This window comes from Neopsephotus bourkii, unplaced genomic scaffold (assembly GCF_033783945.1).
Source record: "Neopsephotus bourkii isolate Nb327-2 ecotype Australia unplaced genomic scaffold, CSIRO-AGI_Nbou_v1 NB_741, whole genome shotgun sequence".
NCBI classification, from domain to species: domain Eukaryota; kingdom Metazoa; phylum Chordata; class Aves; order Psittaciformes; family Psittacidae; genus Neopsephotus; species Neopsephotus bourkii.
In genome coordinates, this window is record NW_026901239.1 from 2,120,131 (window position 1) to 2,133,475 (window position 13,345).

General features: G+C 36.4%; 1 long non-coding RNA gene across 1 annotated transcript; it reads right to left on the reverse strand.

Moving 5' to 3' along the window:
- Positions 1 to 202: 202 nt before the first annotated feature.
- Positions 203 to 2,003, reverse strand: LOC133212846 (uncharacterized). The gene is made up of 2 exons (XR_009725629.1): positions 1,915 to 2,003; positions 203 to 847 (listed from the first exon to the last, which is right to left on the reverse strand). It is a non-coding gene; the product is annotated as an uncharacterized LOC133212846 (long non-coding RNA).
- Positions 2,004 to 13,345: the final 11,342 nt, after the last annotated feature.

Consider the following 13,345-nt stretch of genomic DNA (forward strand, 5'->3'; position numbering starts at 1 on the left):
TCACAAATACAATTCCATTCCAAACTCTAGAGCACACACAGAATAGCTTCACAGTTGCTTACAAATTCCCCTCTGCAACAGGCACAAGTGATCAAAGTAGGACCAACTAAATTGCAGGGAGAATATCCTTTCAGACTACACTTAACTTTGGATCCAGCCCAAAATCCGGAATTCTAAACAAAAACAACAACAAAACCAGCCACATCATTTAAATCTTTATTTGTTGGCCTATGGGTGGAAAAGAGCAGCAAGCCCAATGTACTTTCTTAGAGCACAAACCACTGAAGGAACGTATCCCAGCTTTGGATGACAGAATAAATTTAACTAACAGAATAACCAAAGGAGGGCTCAACAGCCTGGTCTGTTATTTTAGTAAATGTATTGCAGTTTCAAAAGGCGGCTTTATGAGAGTATTCAGCAATTTTGGTAGCTTTTAGTAAGTGCTCACTGTACCCTTCCTTGATCTTAAAACTTTTCACTTTTCTAACACAACCTAATACACAATTTGTCTATTTTACTGAACCTGTTCAATGGGATCATGGTTTTAACAATTCTTTCCACTATAATCCCCAAGTCTTTTTCTTGATCACTGTGCTGGATGATTGTTCCACTTAGCAGGTATTCCCCAGATTATTTAGTTCCTTCAACTTCAATTACCTTACATTTCTCTACATTGAACTCTATTTGCCATCTGCTAGTCTCAAGTAAAACAATTCCTTCTAATTTTGAATGCATTACTCCACATTATTTGTTATGCCTCTAATCCTGGTATATATAATTTTGGAGGTTTTGTTTTCAATATTGTTTTCCAAGTCAGCTTGATAGGTGTCAAGAGAAATGTCTCAGCCTGTTCAGAAAAGAAATAAATACTTCAGGAAAAAAAATCTTTGCTTCCAGAAGTATGTGTTATTTAGTAACTCTAAAAAAAAATAGAGAAATTCATGTTTCATGAAACACAGGAAATAAAAATCACATATTGCTATAAATAACCTGTGTACTTTATATTTCTCTCCCAAGAAAAGACCTGAAAGTCAAGGCTTGGAGTAATTATTTTTACTATTCTGAAGACTTCTCTGAGCTTGCAAGAAACTTATTCTTAAAATTGGACCTGTGAATTACCTGATGATTCAGCTCCCTATTGCAAGTTTTATTGTCTTTTATAGGCAAATTGCAGCTGTATTCTGCAGTTAGAGGAACCAATCCAAAGCCTATTGCATCTCGTTTTCCCACTGGTTCTAGTAGGTTTGGCTCAGGCTTGCCTAGCATTTTCCACTCAAAGAACTCTGGGTAGCTTAATTACAGACAATTTCCTAATATTTGTGTTTGAACAGAAGATAAACATGAGTCCCAGAGGTTAACTACAGTTTTTAAGATCAGCAATAGATTTTCATCATGGCTTTTTAAAAATTTGCTGAAGGAAAGTTAGCAGTAACATACAGCAAGAATCTGCACCACAAATCACTAGACTAACAAGATTACCCTTCACTTTATTTCACATTATTTTTCAGCATATCGTTGGAAGCAGACTTTATCTGGAGATTCTATATGAAGACTGTGATGTTAACTCTCCTGCAGATTAAAAAATCATTAACTTTCTACCTAAGGAACTCAGTAATTAGTGATTTTATTTTTTCCTACCACCAGAAAAAGAATCAAAATATAGCAAATATTTTTTTTCATATGCTGAGTAGCAGATTTTGATTTTGATTTTTTTTGCCACTGTAATGATATCCTCTAAGAAAGCAATGAATCAGGTGTTTTTAAGATCAGAGATTCCAGTGACAACTGCAGTGAGAAAAATAGCACCTTGAATTCAGGTCCCACTAAGGAAGGGTGTTTCCCCCCCCCCCCCCCCCAGTATTTCTAAATGCTTCTGTGTGTTTCCAATACGTAACTTTTACTGAAGTAACCTACCTTTATTGAACATGCCTTGAGGTCCCTTCCAACCTGGGTTCTGTGATTCTAAAGCCCTGGAAATGGATCCACTTACACACATCAGCAGTCTTCCTAACAACAAATGCAGCAAATCCTAGAGATGACTGGCATGCAAGACATTTTTACATATGAATCCTAGAAGATGGTTTTGTTTCTTATTGATGTCTCTTCATAGGGAAATTGTAAGAGCTTTAAAAGACTAGGAATTCCAGATGTTTGTAAAATATGTATAATATATTTAAGGAAAAAATGTTAATTTAAACAGAGTAGTTTGTTTTCAAAACCAAGTGTTTTCCATACTATTTCACTTCTGAGAAGACTGCTCACTCTAAATGGTTCGGTTTGGAGTGCATCTACCTATGTGGTCTGACTGAACTCTCTCTTTAACAATCTGGTCTACCAATCATACTTCAACAGCTCAACTCCTAGGTTACCCTTAGGGGTTGAACACTTCCTGTTTGATTTCCTGCTATGATGAAGCAGTTGCTCTTGTCTAAGTGACAGCACTGAAAGTCTACAGAATTATCACTTATCTAGTATTGTTGCTTATGAAAGTGGCATAATCTTAATACATATTTACAAAAAGCCTCTCACTATGGCTGTTCTACTTGTTTCCACAAAAATAAGACCTTTACTTGAACACTGTCTTTTGAAAGAAACACCAGAGGAATCACTTATATGCAAACTCATTTTAATTAGGCTTTGTAAAAACCACAGAAATGTTTATGCTCTACCAGCCCTCGTAGCAGGGGTTTAAATTACGAACAGGAACCTCTGCCGAAGTGGCACAAAGGAGTTGGCACAGGAGCCTGCCAGTCTCCTACTGCTCTTCCTTATCCCTCAGCCACCACTGACACAGTTTTCCTGTGGAGGAGAACAAGTGAGAGCAGTCAGTGTCATTTCTAAAGCAGCTTTAATTCTCCACCAGCTTCCTGCCAAGAAATCCACAAGGTCAACAGGGAACATTGTTAGGGGGCCACAATACTTGGTGCTTAGGTTTTAAGCTTTACTGCAGCTTGAGGTTTTTAAACATTTAGAATACCTTTAGAAATACACCATTAGCACTGTTATGGGACATTTGCACTGTACAGAGTATTCCTTTCACTCCACTAATAATGGACGCAACTGTACCTTTAAGAGGCATGTCCTTGCACTTACTAAGAGGTGCAGATATACAAGTTTTCGTGCTTTTTCTTCTCAAAGAATTCCTCATCTTTCTAGTTCCAGCTTATTATTTACTACTCTTCTTGTGAAATCTTATTTCATAATTTCTTTGGTCTAATAGCCTGATACCAACCCTCCACACTCCGAGTCTTCTTAGACAAATTAGGGGATTGTTCTGCTTTCAGTGAACTGTACATTATTTAAATTTACAAATACATAAATGAGACACTGCCTTCATCATGCTTGGAGAATCTTTGAAACCAATTTCTTTAATATCTTCTTCAGCATCATTTAATATCTTTTTAGTCATTGTGGCTATGTCATGATGACTTCGATGCATCAGGGCATCCATGGTCTCAGCTACTATAAAGAGCAAGACATTCAGCCTTCCATCTTAACCTATTATTTGTCCCTGCACAAAATAAATGTCATATCTATCTAAATCAGTATTTTACTCTCAGTGGTAGACACATACACAGTTTCAGCTACAAGATCCATAATGGCTTCCTGCAAATACCTTTGGGTGCAGAATCTTTGCTATATTGGTATACAATCTTTATTAGATTTACTGCAAGTTTAAACCACACTTCAAAGCTACTCTGCAAAATCTCCTAGCATCTCCATAAAGCTCTGGTAAATATTATGTATTTCCATTGATTTTCAGATTACATTTAGAGAAGGGGTTATCATTCACTACAAATTCTACAGTGCTGAGGTTCAGATGCACCACACTTAACCAAGGTACCAAAGGTAAGGTGCACACAATAACAGTAAGTTCCCTTTACAATCATTAGGGACAAGCACTTTCTGATAGCAACTCAGATTTTCAAAGGAACAAACAGGTTTTGGAGCATGCTTATCTCCTGTGACTACTTCGGGAGCCTGAGACAACAATGTCCTTAGTTTAGGCATATCAGCATAGTGCTAGAAGTTAAGCGGCTGGAAGATCCAAGCTGTTTCTGAGTATCAAATACTATTACAATTGATAAAAATAACATGGGTGAACACATTTCTCTCTCAGAATCAAACACCAAACAGAATTAATGGACCAACGCAAGGACCTTACCCATCTGATCGACATCATTTGCATTTAACAGAGCTACAAACGGCGTAACAGCTAACAAGTGTTCATTCTAACCTCATTTAGAGCTGCCATATCCTTCCTAGAGCTCTTCATAACAGTGTCCATTCTATACAATCAGTCCTAAATTAATTTTAACAATTACCTCTGAATTTAAATGTCCAACAGTAAAATGGCCCCACATTCTTGCTTTAAAACTTTTGCATGTAAAAATAGCAATGACTTGTCCAAGTGTTTCTTCAGGAACATGGTGAACAAGATCAAAAGATAGTTAATTGTAATAAAGTCATTACAGGTTACATTGCCACTAGATGTTCATAGTAAAGTGAACTCATTAAGAAGAAAAGGTGGTGGTGTGTCTACTCTCTTGTAAAGAAACAGAATTATTATTATTATAAGCTCCATTAGCAAATCAGCACCATTCTTGAGTCAGACTAGCACTAGCAGACAGCCAGCTAGTCTATTTGATCCATTTTAAAATCCATTTATATTAGCCTTCAACTACTATTTCAATAGTACAATGTTTAAACTGCTTACCCTAACACAAAATCACACAAATGTATGATTGAACCATTCAGTAATGAGGTATTTTGGCAAGTAATGAAAAACAGGGCACTATATACAATAGTAAATATTTGACTGTTTCTTTAAAAGAAAACTGCAGCATTTCAATATTTACTTTCACTCAGAATTGTTGATGATTTTCCTGCTGAGCAATAAAGGAAAATTAAAAGTACCTTCATAATCACTTGATCTTCCTTTAAAAAAAAAAATTGCAAAAATAGTCTCTGTATTTCTATTGTTTGTGAATTAGAAAATGTAAATTGCAAATACATTTGGAAGTACTACTCTTTTAAAATAGCATCTCAAACTTTGATTTTCTTATCTGCTCTCTGCCCTAAAGCAAATAGCAATTTCTCACAATGACAAGATGGATCTGGCATCCTAAAGCTATATCAGCATGAACTATCATCAGCACTGGCTGAGCATCTATCTTGCGTTATATACAGTTCCCTAACATGTTTATGCTACAGTGACAATTATAAGAGTAACGCTGACTGTCTGCAGATGGTTAGTTGATCCATAACAAAAATGAGCCCCCTTATTATTTATTAGCACCGAGTAGAAGACAGATAACAACTTCTCTCTTTAACAATGTAGTCTCTTGAGAGTAAATCATCATACACAGCGATAAGGATGCCCAAAATGTCACTTTAATTTTGATCATTCAATACAGTTGGAGTACACGTCATCTAAAGCAGTAACAACAGCCTGCCTGTCCGCATCTTCCTTCAGAATTAAATGTGTATTTTAACACACCTAGACATAATTTGCAAGATAGAAAGTCACCTCACTTGCTGGCTCCCACCTAGAGGCACAAAGTTGGTACCAATGTATGAATCTCATCTTTAACCAGGCAAAATAACCGAATATAACTTATTTTCTTTTAAAGATCCAATCTGGCACTTATTTTAAAATATTTACTCTACAAATAAAGGGACAAATCCTTAGTTATACCTGAAAGCAGCTCTTCAGCATTTAACACATCAAATCCCAAGTTCTTTATGATGAAAAGTAAACAGAGAGGTCTGATTTTTCTTGCTCTGTCTACCTGAAGTTACATCAATCAGCTAAGCAAGCCCTCTAGGCTCTCCTTAAAATCAACAGTGAGAAACAGACATCTCCAGAGGGCAATTCATCCCATCCCAAAACAAATGTTATGATCAAGAATTGCTGTCACCTATCTGTTCATGACTGACTAAAGGAGACACTTTTCAAGTGGTTTTGTCCAAAGTAACACACAACACAGTAACAGGAAACCAGAACCAGCATTCAGTGGCTTCAGCCAGCCAGTAATTCCTGGCCTAATTGTAGGACAACAGCAACAGTATTTCAGATAAGAACAAAGAATATGTTATGATTTATTAAAACTGTGCTACTGAAAATTAAGTTCTAGTATAGATAAAATGCTATATCAACCTAACAGCTTTTTTTTTTTTTTTTGTTAACACTCCTTAAAAGACCTTAGGAAGGAAAATGTGTTCTTTTTCAAAGAAAACATGGCTGAAAAACATCAGCCCATCACTCACCTGAGGAAACCAGATTTTATGGATAACGATGAAATAAGAAACCGTTCTCAAGCTTAATTTTATATTTTCTGCCTTTGACATCTTGTGTGAGTAACTTCCACCCCCTTATGCACAGCTCTTAATGTATTAAAAATAATAAAGGAGACAAACAGGAGAAGTCAAATATGACAATATAATTGAATTACTCAGCATTCGAAATCCCTGTTCACCCCATACACCTTCTTCATGGCAGCAAGGGAGGTAAAGGATGGAAACCAGCTTCTCTCAAGCAGGAGTAGGGATGTGCTGTAGCAACCAATTCGCTAAAGGCTGTAGCAAAGCTATCTTAGTTGTAAAGCAGGACAACATTAATGTAAAACCTGGTATCCACATTTATCCAATAGGGGCCAGTAGCTCACTTGACTCTCTTGAACAACACCCTGTATCACTACAGGATATATCTGTGAGCTTCCAGCTGTGAGTACAGGACAAAAGCACCTCATCTGACCCCACAGCTTCAGCTAGAATACATCAGCAGAATCTATTCTTTGATCTGTGTCACACCTTACCTGCAACTGTGCTAGTGTCTCACCAACTCAGTACATACCTTAGAGAAGAAAGCAATCTGAGAGCCCTAAATAGTAGACTTGATCCATTTTCTTTATTTCTGAATATCTCTAATAAACAAATAAAATCAACAACAACAACAACAAAAGCACACACAAAATCTGCACATCAGCTCAGTGGGCTCTTTAAAGCTACAGAAAACTTTGGTTTAAGTCCAGTTTTTAAGACAGTCTGGTCCTACTTCCACAAACTTATTATCAAAAAACAACCGAAGATACTTCAACCTGAGAATACAAAGGAGAAAAAAAAAAACTATTGAAGAGCAGGGACTGAAAACTGTTCAATTGTTTGCAATGAAAAAGTCCCAAAATAATATTAAAAACATTATTTTAGTAAGCTCCCTTTTCAAAACATGCAAATTTGTGTAATTACAGGAAGGGATATTAGGTCACAAGATAGAAAGGAGCTTCCACACAGGGCCATAGATATTAAGTCTCTTCTCTCCTGTCAAATCTTCGTTCCCCCTGTGTCTCACCTCTGCTTTTCTAACTAATTCATTTTATTTCACTTACTTTTCTCAAGTGTCCTCTCATTGTAATTCAGTGTCTACGCTAGACTTACACCTTGACTGACTGATTTATTTTCTTTTTCTCCTTATGTCCATGCTTCGCAAGCATTTCATAGTAATTAAAGATTTCTCTAGTCTATTTAAAGATTACACAGATAATCAACAGGCAGTGACTTTGATTGATAAACACTGTCATGAAGCCTAGAGAATAAATGTTTAAGTGACTTTCCTTGAAGAAAAGCTCCATAGATAGTATGCTCCAAACTATGACTGAGACGTTTTTAACACATACCAGTGTTGCTAAGAAAGATGGCACAGACTACCAGAGATTGTCACAATGAAAGAGATTTGCTGCAGAAATCTCAGTTTCTCAATGATCTCATCTGCCCTGGGGTATCTCACCTACTACATATTACTTTAGACTCCTTTGGTATGACATATCAACAGAAAATCAATAGCAATAAAACTACAGTGAAGCAACCTTCACTGCTGAGAAATTAAGATAGAATGCGAACCTCATGGATTTCAAAATAACAATGGGAGATGACAAGAAACAACAGCAGTGGTAGACAGGCAAGAACAGCTAAAGGGTCCCCATGGGTCATCATTGCAAAACATTATTTTTGTACACATACACTTGATTTAGTACTGGTTACATAGTCTACAGTACCAGAAAGCCTAATAAGTCACTGCCTTGGACGACAGCCTTAACACCTGTGCTTCATCAAACAGCAGGATGCCTTGTAAATCACCTAGAGAAGCAACTGGTGACCATACAGCATGCCTGCAAGAATCTTGCAAATCCCACTTCAGCAAATCCCACTGATTAAGTTCATTTCATTTTCAATATTAAAGCCCACATAAACACTTTATACTACTACTTATCCTTTTCGCCCAATTACTGCTTTTAGGATCAAGTTAACATCACTTTTGCTTCCTGAGCTAACAGAGATGTATTATTTCTGATTTTTGAAGTAGTGCCAGTGTGCCTTTGACAACGGTCTGGAGCATCCAGTAATTTAAAAGGAAAAGTAATGGCTAGAGAGTAATGTTATAGAAGACCCTAGGCACTTGTATTTAAAGGACAGATGGATTGTTTAATTATATGAGAGTAAAGCAATAGGAAAACCTTTAAAAGTATTTGACTTGGTACTGAATGTCTTTGGGTTTTCCTTTTCTTACATTAAATTGCACCAAACACTTCACTCATGTCTATGAAATTTATTTAGAGTTTAATAGAAATATTAGATTATGTGTCAGCATCGAGAGAAATTCCACTGATGTGACTAGACCTCTATTTATATCATCAGAGAACAGTGACACTGGGTCTTGATATTATGCAGATCAATGTGAAACAAAGTAAATTCATGGGTTGCATCTCAAATTCCAGCCCGGAAATTTTTAAGGTAATTCTGACATTTATTGTCACCTGCAAATGAAGTGATTTTATGCAGGTTTAAAAAAAGTTTCAAAAGGGAGAAAACATGAAAGAAGCCTGCTTCAAGCATGAAGAGATGTGAGTTAACTCAGTGGATTTTGAAGTATTTGAAGTTGAAATATAGCATTAGTTCTACCTTTAAACAAATGAGAAAAGAATGAACTTGTGTGGAAGGTACACGAATGGCCAGTTGTAGCAAGGAAAAATGCTAGACCAAAATTCCTGATGTTTAGAACATTGCTATGTTCTGTTTACTATTATAGAGCATAACTTAACATCTGAGACAAATTTGGCCATTTTCCCCTTCCCTCTTTTGAAGGCTAGACAAGAAATGCATTATAAACTTCTGCCATAAGAGATCTTACAATGAAAGAGACCTGCAAGTCAATTACTATATCTGAGCTCATGTGTGTTAAGTTAAAAGTCTGAGCTCTTACTAAGGAAAAAGACAAAGACTTAAAGGAGAGAGAGAATTTAACAGCATAAGACCAGAATTAAAAAATAATCTGTGCTTGCATCGCAAGCAGTGGATTTTTCTGTTTGTTTTTTGCAGGACCCACAACACATTTATAAAATAAATCAAATAAAGACTGTACCAACGGTCCTTTTGCAACCTACTGGCATAGTCATTGTTATTTGTAGTCATGGCTGAATTACTTGGTTTAACCTGCACTGCTCTGTATTATCATCCTCTTCTTGATTTTAGGATGAAATTTTTTAACATTTATGGAGTGCATTTCAAATCAAAATTTCTCCAATTGTCTTCAACAATTTTTCATTACAGAAAAGTAGCAATAAAGAACTGCTCATTTTGACTCTCATTTCTAACACTCCTTTTTAATAAAATGTCCATTACATCTTTGTATTCTTGCTAGTTACTCAGAGCTCTCTTTAAGTGTAAAAAGATTTCCCAACATTCCACATGCACCCAGGGCACAGCTGTCTTAGGAGATGGTAACTGATCATGGAGATGGTTTGCCACTGAGAAGAATTCTAGGTCTGTCTGATTAACAAAGGGAAAAAGGAACGTACAAAAGCAAGACACTATATCAGTTTATATTTGCCCGCTCAAATAATTGTACTCACTTTTTATACATATTTGGCTTATTGCTTAAGCCTAGTAGATTATTCCAGTTTCACTGGCACACATTAAGAGATCGGGAAGTGGACATAATTTCTTCCCTCTTCAAATTGGCATGCTGTGAGGCAAACTGTAATATCAGCATTCAGAGGAAGCATTTTGTACTGTGTGTAGTCCCACAATAGCCAACAGGACCACTTACCACTTACTGCCTTCCCTTTGGATATATTAAAGGGTTGAGGATAAGGTCATTGTATCCCTGTGTTGCCAAGAATGGACTCCTGTTTTCTGACTTTCTTGAAGGTTTTCACTAAAGCTCCTGCAAAAGACGCATACAGACCCCTTCTCTGTAACTTGTGTATGTGCTGGCCCCACTAGCACTACTTCCGTACAACTGATGTTCTGTCACTCACTAATGATGTCAAAAGAGGGAAGCAAGACCTTGAAGCTTGTTTTCTCATGATATCCAGAGACAACCCTCTTACCCCTTTCATTTTGAACAAACCTTTTGTGCGCCTATTGTTTCACAGAGGCAAAATGTGAAGTCTTTCTTGAACACAACATCTTTTGATACCCTGAAGCCTTTCGTACAAGCTGGGATTTATGCACACAGGTAAAGTGGGGAATTGTTCCATTACTGCCTACATTGTGTCTGCAAATAAATTGCTCTATGCTCCAGGCCTTCTCTTTTAACCAACAAAGCCAGGTACGCGTTTGCAAAAGGTTACGCTATATACTTTACAAAAAAGTTTCCCATTTAGATCGATCTAAACCAAACTGTCCTGCATTAGACTTCTAACCCATAGAACACTCTGGCTCCAGTTTTTATCGATTCCACCCAATTGTATTTTGACAAACAAGTTTAGCATTGAAACCAACAGTTGCAATTTGGCAGCCAGGGTTTTCTCTTTCATTTTAATAATGTTTCTGCCAGCATTCACTGTTCTTGTTATTCAAGGTACAATAACCATAACTCATGTCTTTGGGGCATTACTACCTGTATACTTTGGAGTAAAGGGGGCTCTTAGGATGTCCAATATAATGCATTTTGCAATCTATTAGTAGACTTTGAATCACCTTGCCAGTTAATCATACAACTATGAATGCTGAAGATATGAAAAACAAGAGGGATTGAAACGTATCTTTCCAGATTAAGAGAAGCTATTTGAAAAATATAGGCAGACTAGCGAAGATAGGTTTTGAACTGTGCTGCACTGATGCACAAAAAAATTTTAATCAAAAGGGCTTTTTGCCTTAGTTGCTTGTAACAATACTGAAAATGAAGGGATGCACAAACTTCTATGTTCTGCTAAAAATGGAGATATAAAATGAGGAATTTGGCGCATCTGGATGAAACCCATTAAAGAAAAAAAGAGATAAATACATCAATCCTCTATTTACCTGCACTGCCATTTTAAGCTAGAAGAAGCTGATGCATTTAGTCAGATTCATCATCAGTACTGGATAGTATTATTAATCTCTTGCTTGTTTATGCGTTTGAGTTCCTTTTTACTTTCCTTGTGTGTACTTTGCTGCCACCTCCAGGATACTGTCATTATAAGACGAAGTTAACCCAAACCTGTAATCAACTGAAAGTTTTTGCTCTGAGGTGCAGTATTTCAAATTGTAAGCATAGCTTTAGTTTCATTAAAAAAAAAAAAAGAAAATCGCCCAAAAATCTGTTTGCAGACACCATTCACAAGCATGGGTGTCATGATGGCTTACAGATGCAAAAGTTGCAGGCTGCTTGTTAGAAAACGGTGCTTTAAAATAATAGCCTATTTAGCATAATGCTAAATAGCAGAGGAAACCCTATAAAATTGTATTTACGGCATACATTCATTCTGAAGGAGCTTTTTGTGCTTGTTATTTCACCTACTTTGGGGGGGGAGGATGGAAGGTAAACAGTTCTTAAATGGAAGTATCTTTCAGGGTTGGGATTTTTTTTTCTTTTTTTTTTTTAACTATTAATTCATTCAAGGCACACTACTAAACCCCTAGAAGCAGGCAAGAATTTCTGTGTGAAAACAACATTCAAATCATCTAGAATGAAAAGGTAGTACTTGTATTGTCCTCCTCTATTAATGACAGAATCAAGTTCAAGTGGGTGCAGTATCAGGTATCATTAAGGAATTCATCTGACCAAAAGCTGAAATGAGGTGTTAAGTCGCACAGTGTATACATGAACACAATGGACTATAGAAAATGTGCCCTAAAATCAAGACTAACATTAGACAAGAATAAAGTTTTAAGATGCCATACAATTAGAAATATTTACTTATGTTAAGCCATGTACAACAGTATTTTTGTTTTCATATATATAAGTCTTTTCATCCCTCATCTTTCCTGTTACCTTCCTTTGGATATATCGTAACATTAGATCAATGTATTAATTCTGTACTACACTCTCTCGACTGCATGCCACACACTTTCATATGGTCATAATCCCAAAGCTACACCCACATTGATAATACACTGGTAAGCATTAATCAAGCCATTTCCAAAACATATCACTTGACTTTTCTACACTTGCTTTCAACGGCCCCTTGCTTGCCTAATCACCTTTTGGGCCTTTCACACAGCCCTCATTAGGTAAATGGATTTGACCTGTACCAAGCTAGAGTCCTAACTGGCTATAATATTTATTAAATCCTGATATATCTAATTATCATCATTTTTAAATGATTCAGAACTTAAGACTATGTTCTGGGTGCAGACATATTATATACTTTTTCTTGGTAAAACGTAAGATCTTGAAGTCATAATTTACAACAGTGAAAGCTCACCAAAGAGATGATACTGGGATAAGTTTTTATCAAAAAATAAGATTCAGGGAAAATTAGATCATACCCTACTAGGTCTTCAGTTACAAATATTTCTATCTCAGAAGTATAGGATGAAGCCTAGTTCCATTGTCTAGAATCTACAATCCAGATTTTTCAGTTGTTGATTAACTGTAACAATGGGCAAATGAATAAACCCCATCCCATGGTAGAAATGGTCTGGATTAAGCGTTGCCACACCTTTTCTTCGTGGAAAAGATCAGCATAGGTACTACAGATCGTAGAATCCACAAGTGTAGTGATATTTAAAACAGGCCTTTAATTTGTTAAGACTTTTGCAGAGTTTATCCTAGTGGCAAGTGTTTCTGTACAAATTCTGCCTTGGGAACTTTTGCCAGGTGAAGCATTTGTAGATGGCAAGCTGCAATACTAACTCATACAAACACCTTTCCATGTTATAGCTGAAGTGCTTTGCCACAAATCATTCAAATTATGTATACAGTGTAAGTTATTTGGCTCCATTTTAACTTTTATTTTTGCAGTTATTTAAATAATGACTTCAGTTGCTAAAGATGAGATGTGTGTTCACTGTATTAGTCTAAAACTATTTGGCAACAATCCTGCCAGAGGAAGTGGCTAGCATAGCATTATGACTTTCA